The sequence below is a fragment of the Jaculus jaculus genome, chromosome 1 (genome assembly GCF_020740685.1).
Source record: "Jaculus jaculus isolate mJacJac1 chromosome 1, mJacJac1.mat.Y.cur, whole genome shotgun sequence".
NCBI lineage: Eukaryota > Metazoa > Chordata > Mammalia > Rodentia > Dipodidae > Jaculus > Jaculus jaculus.
In genome coordinates this window covers 110,926,338-110,939,244 of record NC_059102.1, presented here as the reverse complement: position 1 = coordinate 110,939,244, position 12,907 = coordinate 110,926,338, and the positions used below count along the sequence as shown (strand labels likewise).

At 39.6% G+C, this 12,907-nt stretch overlaps 1 protein-coding gene and 1 non-coding gene across 4 annotated transcripts in view; one reads left to right on the top strand and one right to left on the bottom strand.

The window, feature by feature from the left end:
• Invs (inversin) overlaps window positions 1-12,907 on the bottom strand; it is a 165,961-nt gene that overhangs the window by 85,397 nt on the left and 67,657 nt on the right. The gene's annotated exons all lie outside the window — the stretch shown is intronic.
• On the top strand, window positions 7,596-7,702 carry LOC123458093. The gene has a single exon (XR_006635392.1). It is a non-coding gene; the product is annotated as a U6 spliceosomal RNA (small nuclear RNA).

Genomic DNA, 12,907 nt, shown 5'->3' with positions numbered 1-12,907 from the left:
TTCCCCATCCCCGTCCAGCTTTTCCCAATGTTTCCTCTGGGCATTTGGGCCCCGCCTTCCCCTAATAATTCCAGTATAGATATGGGATACATTCATCCTTCCTTCTGCACTTTTAACACAACTAAGCCCAATGCTCAACGCTGCCGCCTTCTGGAATGCTTTATGTTTGTGGAGGCGGGATGGCCTATAACTCTCTGCCCACCAATTGGACAGGCCTTTGTGCCCCAGCCACCTTAATCCCAGATATAGATATCATCCCTGGAAATGAGACCCTCCCTATGATTTCTTTTGATTACAGCGGAGGGAGACCTATCTCCAACAACAGCTAGATTCCCTGGCTGAGGTAGTCCTACAAAACAGGAGAGGACTAGACCTACTAATGGCCGAAAAGAGAGGCATATGTTTGTTTTTATAGGAAAAATGCCACTTTTACACCAAGAAATTGGGAATCGTCCAGGACAAGATTAAGAGGCTCCAGGAAGACTTGGAGAGGAGGCAGCGGGACCCCCAGGACAACCCACTGCGGATGGGCTTACATGACTTTTTACCCTACCTCCTCCCTCTACTTGGGCCCCTCCCCCTCCTCCTCCTTATCCTCACTGTCGGGCTTTGTGTAATTCACAAAATTACACAATTTATTCACCAGCGACTAGAGACAATAAAACGTCATCAGGTCAAAATACATTACCACAGGCTGGCAACTCAGGAATTAAGTTCCTCAGATGACCCACTGCCACCTCCTCTGCCCTCCATGTGACCAATGATGGGTAAGATCCCCAGAGGGGGACAACCTAAGACAGGCCATGGAGTGGGTTCTCAATGAGCTAAACACATAGTACCCAATGACGGGTAAGATCCCCAGAGGGGGACAACCTAAGACAGGGGCCACGGTGACTAATGCTCTTACAAAAACAAAAGGGGGAGATGTTGGGCCCTGAAAGGCCCAGGCGTGAGGCCTAGTGGAACTTCCTGAGCCTAGCTAAAGTTTGGTGACCTGTCTCTGGCCAGCTAGGACTCAGCAAGATGCCTAATGGCTTCTTGCCTGCCACTTCTGCATGGCAATTATAATTACCATTTCAATAGTTACAGTTTACTATTGGCCCTTACCTCTCCCTCCTCCCCCATCCTAAAATCCCCGCCTTCGTCCCCAACATTATATAGGCAACTGCTCATAGTAATAAAGTGAGTTCCTGCTTCCACAAGACTCCCAACTCAGTGTGGATTTTTGCTGGTGGCCAGGAGAGGTTTCTGAGTTGTTGTACGCTCATCTTCCTCCTTAACCCCTTGGGAGGAACCAGCAGGCCTGGTCCTTCCCACAGCACTCCCTGCCTGGGGAAGAGCCTGGCAGGGGGTTATCAGTAGATTTAAAAAAATATTTCCTTTAACTGTATGACAAAGGTTGCCAACAGCACAAATAAGCAGGAGACCCTGCAAGTGGTGCAGTCTACTACCTGGAAAAGAAATACACATCATGCAATAGTGGCACACAGCGTCTGGGGGTAACCAACTGCCCTTCAATTAGACCCATTCAGTGGGACAGAACTCAACTGGTACTGGGGACCAAGTCAGCACTACATGGGCAGGGAGCTCACAACTGCCAGAGAGAAGTCCCCATTGTTCTCTAGACAAGTTGAGTGAGTATCCTCATCAAAATGTCTCTCAAAATCAGAACTGCTCTCAGCCTTACTTAGAGAATCTGCTTTATTTTTCAGATGGCAGACAATACTGGGGTGATCCAAAATCCAACAATTTGACAAGAAAAGAGTGTTCACCAGAAGTGCTACCTCTATGACATTCACCAGGGCACAAAAGAATCTGTGGAAGCAGTGATGAGTGCTGCTCCCAATCCTGGCCCACAGCCACCTCCAGGGAAATAGCAACAAACATGGCACAAAATTGAAAAACATTACAAGAGTAATACAGAGTCGATAGAGAACTCAACACGAACAACAAACTGCTAACATTCCTACCAAAGCTCAGGGACTGTTGTGGATGAGAACACGAAGACTGTAAGAGCCACAGGGTGGATAGAAATATCCTGAGGTACAGCCCGCCCTCCCCACCCCAGACTGCAGACGCTAAATTATCCCACAGTGAACACCAAGGACCATACTAAGGAGAGCCCTCAGAGAAATGGAGACCAGGGGTGAAGGGATACAAGGCTATAATCTATATATAAAACTGCAAAAATAATTTCCTTTAGTCACAAGCCCAAAACTTTTACATAATACAATACAGATGGATTAATTAAAAAAAATGGAAAATATAAAAGTATAGTAATCTAAGGAGAAATGAAATTTAGAAAATGTAACAAACTTTCAGATGCTTCAGTCTCTCAGTGCTTCCCAGTCACTTGATATTTTTTTAAATTACTTGCAAGTAGAGAAAAAGAGGCTGAGAGAGAAAAAAGAGAGAAAGGGAAACAGAATAGGTACACCAAGGCCTGTTGCTACTGCAAACCAACTCCAGGTGCATGTGCACTTTGTGTATCTGGCTTTACATGGGTATTGGGGAATCGAACCTGGGTCATTAGGCTTTGCAAATAAGCACCTTTGCCAGGTGTGGTGGCACACACCTTTAATCCCAGCACTTGGGAGGCAGAGGTAGGAGGATCGCCGTGAGTTTGAGGCCACCCTGAGACTACATAGTGAATTCCAGGTAAGCCTGAGCTAGAGTGAAACCCTATCTCGAGAAACAACAACAACAACAGCAAAAAAGTGAAAACAAACAAACAGAAAAGCCCCTTCAACCACTGTGCCATCTCCCCAGTCCTATTCAGGTGATTTTTAAGGACTCCTTTAAAAATCACTCTATTGAATACTTATTTCATTTTTAAATTTTAATTATTTAATTTAGAAACAGGGTCTTGCTGTACAGATTATGCTATTTTGGAACTCACTCTGTAGCCCAGACTAGTCTAAAATACACAGCACTTCTGCTGGGCCCACCCAGTGTTGAAATTATAAGCACAAGCCACCAAATTGGCCAGAATTGTTTTTAAAGCTGCTCTTCTTTGTTTTGTTATTTTAGTATTTTCTCCAAGGATAGTATTTATATCCTTCACTTCACAATGTTTACTTAGAGTTCATATTGTATCATTTCACCTCCATTTAAGAGTCTGACAAATGTGTCATTTTATTCACTCCCATCCCATTTTCATGCTTTCACTATTAATATGTATTATGTTTATGTGTGCTACACACCTATAATACAATGTTATAAAGTGAATTTTAAAGAAATTAGAAGGGCTAGAGAGATGGCTTAGCAATTTAGGCACTTGCCTGCAAAGCCAAAGGACCCAACTTCAATTCCCCAAAACTGACATAAGCCAGATGCAAAAGGTAGTTGCATGCATCTGGAGTTTGTTTTCAGTGGCTGGGAGCCCTGATACGTCCATTCTCTCTCTGTATTATTCTCTCTCCCTCTCTCATAAATAAACAAATAAAAATATTATAAAAATAAATTAGGAGAAAATAATTTATTTTTATACATGTTTACATTTGTTCTGATTTTTTTTCATGTGTTTCCAGCTGGTATCAATTTTTTTTGGCCTAAAGAGTTCTCATTACTATTTCTTATAATATAGGTCTTAGTCTGTTCTTTGCCCAACCAAGTGGGGTCAGCATCAAGCTTTAGTTTGTTCACTGAGAGACAAAAGCTATATCACATCAGTGAATTTGAAAGTTAGCATAACACTTTATAGAACGAGTGGTATTTTAAACATTGCTGCAAAACTTAAAACTAGAAAACAAAATATAATAGGATCTTAGATATCAAACTAGATCCAGAATTAATTCTGAATGTACTGGCAATACAAATTCATTATTTCATTCTTCAGAGATACATATTAGTAACAATTTTGTGCAAGGCATTTAAGGAAGACAGATAAATTTGATGGGATTCTGTGTTTGAAAAGCTCACAGAACAATAGGAGTTGGTTTGTTCATGAATGGTAATATAGGATAAATGGGCTAGGATGCATAAGTAGGATTTCAGTGGTATTTGCAGAACTGTTACCTGAGTGCCTTGCTTGACAATTCTTAATTTTATCTTCAAATATATTTGAAGCTAGTTCAATGTTCTTGAGTACACTTGCACATACTAAAGGGTCTTATCAATTTGTGATCTAAGTCAGGGCTCTTTTGATTACATGTGCCTTAATAGAATCAAAGCTTATATAAAGGTATTTCAAATCCATTACCATATATATATATATATATATATATATATATATACTTTAATATAATACTTTAATAATATAATAAATATAATATAATATAATACATATATTAACTTACTTGTGAGAAAGAGGCAGAGAGAGAGAGAGAGAGAGAGCAAGGAAGAGAATAGGTGCACCAGGGCATCCAGCCACTTCAAATGAACTCCAGATGCATGCGCTCCCTTGTGTATCTGGCTTACGTGGGTCCTGGAGAATCGAACCAGGATCCTTTGGCTTTGCAAACAAATGCCTTAACTGCTAAGCCATCTCTCCAGTCCCCCACTACTTTATTTTAATCGTTATGACAACCCAAACATACTTATAAATTTGAAGAATAGGAAAATGCAGCCTAAAGTGCTTAAAATAAATAACAAAAACCTGTTTAACTTGCCCCCCCTTTAATTGTTTTAAATGTTTCCTCATGGTTACTAACAGGAGCATGAGTGAAGTTTTGTTTCCAGGAATATGAGTCTGTTACCACTGGCTATAGTACTGAAGAAAGTGTCTCTCTCATATTAATTAAGGGATTAGAGACAGTGGGAGGGGGACAGGAGAGGATAACATAAAATGGATATGATCAAAAAAACATTTTATACATGTATGAAAATGTCATGAAACCCATTAGTATGCATAGTTAATATATGGTAATTAAAACAAATCTGTTTAAAATCATCCAGAAAGAATTAAGTCTTAAGCATAAATCTATGCATTCTGAAAAATTTTAAATTGTAAAAAGTAAAAAACATTCAATTATGACTTTTCTTTGCATAAATATAATATACTTTTATCACATTCACCCCTCTCCATCCTTCCCTTTTCCCCTTCTATATTCCTGAAATTCTCTCTTTTACTTTCATTTCCTCTCACCCCTAGATTCTTCACTTGAAAGAAAACACTCAATTTTAGCCTTTGTGAGAATTTCATTCTTCGTTAGAAGTTGAATAAAATGTATACCTATCTATGTACCTATCTGCATACATCACATTTAATTATATTTTATTAGTTAGCACATCCACTAATGGATATGTAGGCTTAGCCCATAGCTTGGCTATTGTGAATAATTCAGGAATAAACATGTGTATGCAGTGCTGGAGAGATTGCTTATTGGTTAAGGCGCTCACCCATGAAGCCTAAGGACCCAAGTTCTACTCTCCAGATCACACGCTAGCCAGATGCACAAAAGGTGAAGCAAGTGCAAGGTCCCACATGCCTATTAGGTGGTAAAAGTTCAACTGAAGTGGCTGAGGCCCTGGTGTACCAATTCTCTCTCTCCTCTCCTTCTCTCTCTAAAAAAAAAAACCAAAAAAAAAAAACCAAAAAAATCATGCTTATGTAGTACCCATATATTGTATACTCTGACTTCCAATAGTTCAAACCTTTGCCTCTATTACAGCTGACATACATTAGGGAAAAAACAGATTCATAGAGAAGATTGTGAAAAAGGTCAAATGTACCAATTAAGTTATGACAACTTAGGGATAATATCTGAATTTGGTAATCTGGAGGGTAGTGGTAAGCTAGTAGCAAATATTTTTACTTTAGCTCAGCAGAATCAATTTTAAGTTTTAGGTCTAACCCTTCAATAAATATCCTACTCCACTCATTGTTCTCATGTAGAACCTGTTACAATTTGACCCCACTTTACCTATTCAACCTCTCTGTTTTCTACTTTGAATATATTCAGTGATTCCTACTTTTAAGCTATGTATGATTTATCTCTTTTGAATACTGCAAGAATATCTTAGAAAATGCTTGTGATTTTCTTCACAGTTTTTTCTTTTTAGACTATAGACACCATTTATTGAAGTAAACAAATTTTGAAGACACCACCTTAGGAAGGCTTAGGCCCCTCCTCCATTTCCCAGTGGTGTTTCTAGGCTTTCTTTTCTAGCATTTTACACAAGAATGCTACATTCTGGTTACACAGTTATCTCTGTCATTCCCTTTCATACTTGTGTTTCCATAACTTAATTCACTGGCTTCTGCTCAATATTTATTACACGAACAAAAAGGGTCAAAAGGCAGTGCGGAGTCAAAAGAGAGTGAAATATACTACCTGACCTCAAAAGCAATGACTTCGTTGCTTATAGGTCACAGACACTATGATATTTTTGTTTTGGTATGTGTTTGGTGTGTACATGCAGCATGTTTGTACACAGATGCACATGGGGCATGAGCATCTGCGCAGAGACCACAGGAAAAGGTGGATGTCCTCTACTGCTCTTCTGTGTTGTTATTTTCAGATGGAATCTTCTACTGAACTTGTAGCTGCTGTCTTTTGGTAAAACTTACTGATCAATGAGCACAGCAATTTCCCGTCTCTATCTCCTCCCCACAGGACTAATGTTACAGGCACCCTTGGCTACACCTGTTTTTTTTATGTGGCTACTGGGGATTGAATTTGGGTCATCATGCTTGCACAACAAGCACTGTTACCCATTCATTCATCTCCCTAATCCCACGGACATTTTTGACTAAAAACCCTACTACAAATATAGCTATTTAAACTTTGGACCTCTTTTGCCAGGATATTAAATTTGTGTCTAGCATTTGCTATGAATAATAATGTCTAAATGTAAATGTGATCATAGTGATACATCCTGAGACATAGCTCTAGGAGAACTGTAGGCAATTAAAAGAGATTTTTCTTTAGAGCAGTGATTAGTTATTTTGAAACTCAATTTTTGTATCAAGCAGAACAAGTACTTTCCATACACACAGTTTGAAGGGTTTGGTTAGCATTACTGAAATTTTTGTTAATCATCATTGTGGATACAAAGTTATTGAGATCATAAATCTTCAAGGCAGTACTAATGTGGAAGTATCTGTAATGCTGTTGAGGCTAGGCTTGCAAAGAGATCATTATGTCCATCCATGTGGTGTCTACTCTGCACATTAATTTAATTATTTTAAAGTACCTTTTGAGCGACTTCAAATTGATTGGATGGTCTTTGAATGAGTCTGAGAGAGACCCTGGGTCATAGAGATAGGCTGGATACATAATCCATACCTTGGGAATACCTTTTATATATTCTTGAATTATTGTCAACTTACCTTCATCAATCATACTTACAAAGGTTCTTAGTCCCAATACTTCATCAAGACATTAAAAACTCACATGACTTTGAATGACAGAAATATGCTGAATTTAATTTATATATAGATAAGAGAAAATGACAGATTTTCTTACAGCATTATAATTGCCATTATTAATACACTTATTTCATGTATATGGAATTTGGTGGAATTTAACATCATTCACTGGGTCTAGAAGAGGTGGTTTCAAGAGTTCTGTATATTAAAGACCAAATGAACTCATCTTTCCTGAATATCTTCTCCATTCACATGCCAAATGATGATATCAATATGTACTGTAGTGCTCGCTTCGGCAGCACATATACTAAAATTGGAACGATACAGAGAAGATTAGCATGGCCCCTGCGCAAGGATGACATGCAAATTCGTGAAGCATTCCATATTTTTAAAGTGAAAACTAAAAAATAAAAAAAAATATGTACTGTAGCATATGTATGTAAGTTGGTGAAAGAAGAGCATGCGTCAGATACAGTACCACTGTGTCACTTAAATTCAATGTTGTTACTTTGTTCTATATTACTGAAGTAGAAAAAACCATGATTTGACCAATGTATAATTCTTCATTCTGATGTTCTATAGGTTAGATTCATGTAGGAATATTTTGCTTTATGAGGATTCACATATCTAAATGCACACATAAAAATAACTTTAAATGTTACATCTATGCTTTATTATTAATTCATATATACTTTTTCTTGTGGTGCTGGGATTGAACCCAAGGCCTTGTACAAGCCAGGCAAGTGCTTTTCCATTGAGCTAATCCCCAGCCTCATCTGCCCTTTTAATATGTCATGACTTTTCCTAATATTAATTTAAAAATGCCTATCATTTGTCAATCCCGGTAATCAGAGGACAATTTGTACAGTTTCCCCATAAAGTTTTATTTTTAATCTCCATTTAAGTGGTTTACTTTCTAGCAATACAAAAGACAAAAAGGAGCAGCGTGGATCTGTATAGTGTTGTACATGTGTGTATGCTGCATATTCAAGTTTAAAATATCATTTGAAGTTATACAGATTTATTATCTGAAGAGATATCTAATTAAATAAAAAACAGAGGATAGTTAGCTGAGTCAACTTTAGTATCTATTCCTTTGTATAAAGGGCTTTCACATGCCTTCTTCTTCAATTCTGAAAGCACACGGTTCCTTATTCCCTTCACCATGAATAAGGCTGACATTTGACAGCTTCACAAGGCTGACAGGGTTACCCAACAGCCCACCCTCCCTATTCTCAATCCAATTAGACCTCTAATCCTCCAGATGAAAGGCCCAACTGCTCACGTTCCTCATGACAACGACAGCTATTGATTATTTGTCACTGCAGCTAACACCTTCCCTGTCGAGGCTGTTCTGACAGAAGCAAACCTACCAAATTAGACAGCATTTTATCTGCCCTGGAGGCCAAATGGCACAACAAGTAAAGGCTAATAAATGGTATAAAAATGAACAAATCATAACATTATGACAGGCTGATCGTTGCCAGCAGCCTCCTCGCTCAAGTTTGATGTTCCGTTAGGCTTGCTCCTTCGCTTTCTCCTCTGCTCTAGCTCCAACTTTGACTGAATTAAAGGCCAGAACAATTAAGGCATTTGACCAGCAAAGATAAACCAATTGAAGTATCACCAAGGGACATAAATGTCAATAACTGACTGCCATTTGTCAATACAAACATTCTGGAGATGCAAATGTTCAGGCCTCTGCTCGCCACTAGGCTGCACTGATTCCCTTTCCAAAGAGAGGCAGTGCAAATGGACACCCAGGGCTATTTAGCCAGAAAGGGGCAGGCGATGGAAAGAAAAAAAAAAAAAAGAAATTCATGGTCCCAAGAGAGGAAGTATTTTATGAAGAACAAGCAAGAGTCACTGCAATGGGGATGGAGACATTTTTTAAAAAGTATTTTGTTATTTATTTATTTGAGAGAAAGAGGCAGATACAGAGAGAGAGAGAGAATGGATGGATGCACCAGGGCCTCCAACCATTGCAAACAAACTCCAGATGCATGTGCCACCTTGTTCATCTGGATTACATGGGTTCTGGGGAACTGAAGCACGGTCCTTTGGCTTTGCAGGCAAGCACCTTAAGCGCTAAGCCATCTCTCCAGCCCTGTCAGTCATTTTTTAAATTTTTTAAATTTTTTTTAGGTAGGGTCTCACTCTAGTCCAGACTGACCTGGAATTCATTATGTAGTCTCAGGGTGGCCTCGAACTCACGACAATCCTCTTACCTCTACCTCCTAAATGCTAGGATTAAAGGTGTATGCCACCATACCTGGCTCTCTATTGATTTTGATTTTATTTTATTTCATATATTTATTTGAAATAGAGAGTGAGGTAGAGAAAGAGGCAGACAGAGAGAGAATGGAATGCCAGGGCCCCTAGATACTGCAAACCAATTCCAGATATGCATTTGGCTTATGTGGGTTCTGGGGGATTGAATCTGGGTCCTTGGCTTTGCTGTCAAGCACCGTCACTGCTAAACCATCCCTCCAGCCCTCTATTGATTTTTACTTATTTATTATTATTAACAACATATTTTGTGGATACATCATGTGTTGGTATTCTCTTTTCCCTTGTCCCTGCCCCCATTCCACTGGGGACCCTTCGGGGATGGAGGTTTGTGTGAGAAAAAGACAGTTGGTAAAGCAGGGTGATTATTTTCTTAATTTTTCTTTCACTGTTACACAAGTGAAATGTCATCATGTTTTTTTAATGACCATATATGTACAATGTAAAAATTGCTGGGCTACACGGGAGAACTAATTAAGATATAATTTTTACATTCATTCAACAAATATCTTTGAGCATCAACCATACACTTATCTAAAGTGGTGAATAAAACAAAAATAATCCCTGACTTCATGGATGTTCATTACATTCTAGAGGTGTAAAAGACAACAAACAAGTAACATTCGTAGTATTTTAGATCGTGTTCACTGCTAAGGAAAAACCAGAGCTGTCTGGACAAAGTGTGTTGAGACGACGAGGGCTGTGAGGTAGGTACTGAGGGACAGGCTCACCGACTGCAGAAAAGAGCTGCCAAGAGGAAGGAGGTTCAACATGGAAATTCCCACTGGAATAGCACCGTTGGCAAATGGAAGAGCAAATGCTAAAGCCTTTCTTCATGGTCAGAGGAAAAACATTTAAGTCAGAGTGGCTTACAGAGAGAGAACAAGGGGAAGACAGAAGTCACAACTTAGAAGGAAGTGAAGTGACCTCCCAGTATCTGTGGGGGACTGTCTCCAGGACTCCTATAGATACCCACGTCCCTTATGTAAAATGGTGTGGTATTTGCATATATTCTATGTACATCTTCCTAAATACTTTAAATCATCTTTAAAAAAATTTGTTTATTTGTATTTATTTATTTGAAAGTGACAGAGAAAGAGGCAGAGAGAGAGAGAGAGAGAGAGAGAGAGAGAGAGAGAGAGAGAGAGGGAGTGAGAGAGAGAATGGGTGCGCCAGGGCCTCCAGCCACTGCAAACGAACTCCAGACGTGTGCACCCCCTTGTGCATCTGGCTAACGTGGGTCCTGGGAAATCATGCCTTGAACTGGGGTCCTTAGGCTTCAGAGGCAAGCACTTAACCACTAAGCCATCTCTCTAGCCCTAAATCATCTTTATATTACTTATAATGTCTAATACAATGTAAATGCTATGCAAGTAGTTGTTGTATTTAGAGAATGAAGATAAGAAATGTCTTCACATGTTCAGTACACATGTAATTTTTTCTTAGTATTTTTCTATGCTTCAATCTAGAGATGCACAATCAACAGATATGGAGGGGAAGTTGTACTTGGGCTTTTACTCTGGGATGAAAGTCCCCAGAAGGTCTAGAGCACAGGAGTGACATGACTGACTGAGGTTTCAAAGTATCATTTTGGTTGACAGACTGGTAATAGCAGGGGTTATGAGCAGAAGCCAGGAGGCCAATTAGAAGGTTATCATAGTAAAGTTAGAAAGAAAACTGCAACTATCAATATTGATAGCCTAGCTAAGTAGTAGTAAAGGGAATGCTCAGAAAAGTAGTTGAATTCTGGATAAATCTGGAATGTAGAACTATAAGGTTTATTGGTGCAGGAGAAATAGGAGCAATGTACTCTTTTTTGTTTGTTTATCTATTTGTTTTTTGAGGTAGCCCAGGCTGACCTGGAATTCACTATGTAGTCTCATGGTGGCCTCGAACTCATAGTGATTCTCCCACCTCTGCCCCCCAAGTGCTGGGAAGAAAGGCATGTGCCACCATGCCCGGCTCTAGGTTGTTGTTTTTTTTTTTTTTTTAAATAGGAAGTCAGTAGGGGATAAAGGCCCAATGAAAAGGAAAGAGAGATACCACCTGCCCTGCCCTGGTAAAGCTGGCATCTGACCCAGTCTCACCTAAGATGACTAAGAACAGTCCCTTAGTGACAGTGACCCCTACTTCTTCCCCAATCTGGTTTACCTAGGTAGGATGGCCCCTCTTGGGCCAGCACCTTGAGTGTAAAAACCACTCAAGTGCCTCCCTTACACACCTGAGTCTGATGACAAAATTCACCCTATTAACTAACTATGAAAGGGTGTGTGCTATGTGTGTGACCTTCTTTATTTTTAAAAACTTTTTTGTTTTTTATTTACTTGAGAGCAACAAACAGAGAGAGAAAGGGGCAGACAGATAGATAGATAGATAGATAGATAGATAGATAGATAGATAGATAGATAGATAGATAGATAGAAAGAAAGAAAGGGGCACACCAGGGCCTCTAGCCACTGCAAGGGACCTCCAGACGTGTGAGCCCCTTGTGCATCTGGATAACGTGGGTCCTGGGGAATCGAGCCTTGAACTGGGGTCCTTAGGCTTGACAGGCAAGCACTTAACCACTAAGCCATCTCTCTAGCCCATGACCTTCTTGATTATCCCTTCTCGTGGGTCTGGATCTCCCAGTTCCTGTGTTGGTAAGACCTTCCCCCATCCTAGCCAGGCTGGGATGTGATTAGGGGAAGGAAACTTTCTTTTCACTTTTCTACTCATTTCTAAACTATGGGACCTTTACTAAGTGATGTCTTAGCTTTTTCTCATGTGAAGGTGAAAGGCTTACACTCCCATGCTCTGCTTCCTGTATGTGTGTGCATGTGTTCCTTTTAAATCTTTGCGCATGGGGTCTCAGATCCTGCCTTCCCTGTGTGCAGGCACCATGCTTGTCTGCCGTGCCCCACTTCCCATGCGTGTATACATATGTTCTTTTAAATCTTTTTGTATGGGCGTTCAAGTCCTGCTTCCACATGTATGTGTAACCATTCCAGCCTTTCCCTGGATACAAATTTTCCCTAAATAAATTTCATAATTAATCCACTTCTCAAAGTCTGTCTCCTCAATTTTTTCTTGAAATGAGCAATAATCTAAAAGTTGGGGTTCACAGGCTGGACAGACATCCCATACCCCAAAATTCCATAACATTGGTAGACACTTGTCTCATACAGGTGAGCATGACTGGCATGAAATGAGAACTCAATGCATGTTAATTGAATTGAATTGCCTAGTTGGCAGTTCTATTAAAAATATTATGCCCTGCAGCAAAGAAGCTATGTCAAGCCAAATTTTCTAAAGATGACTTTAAGG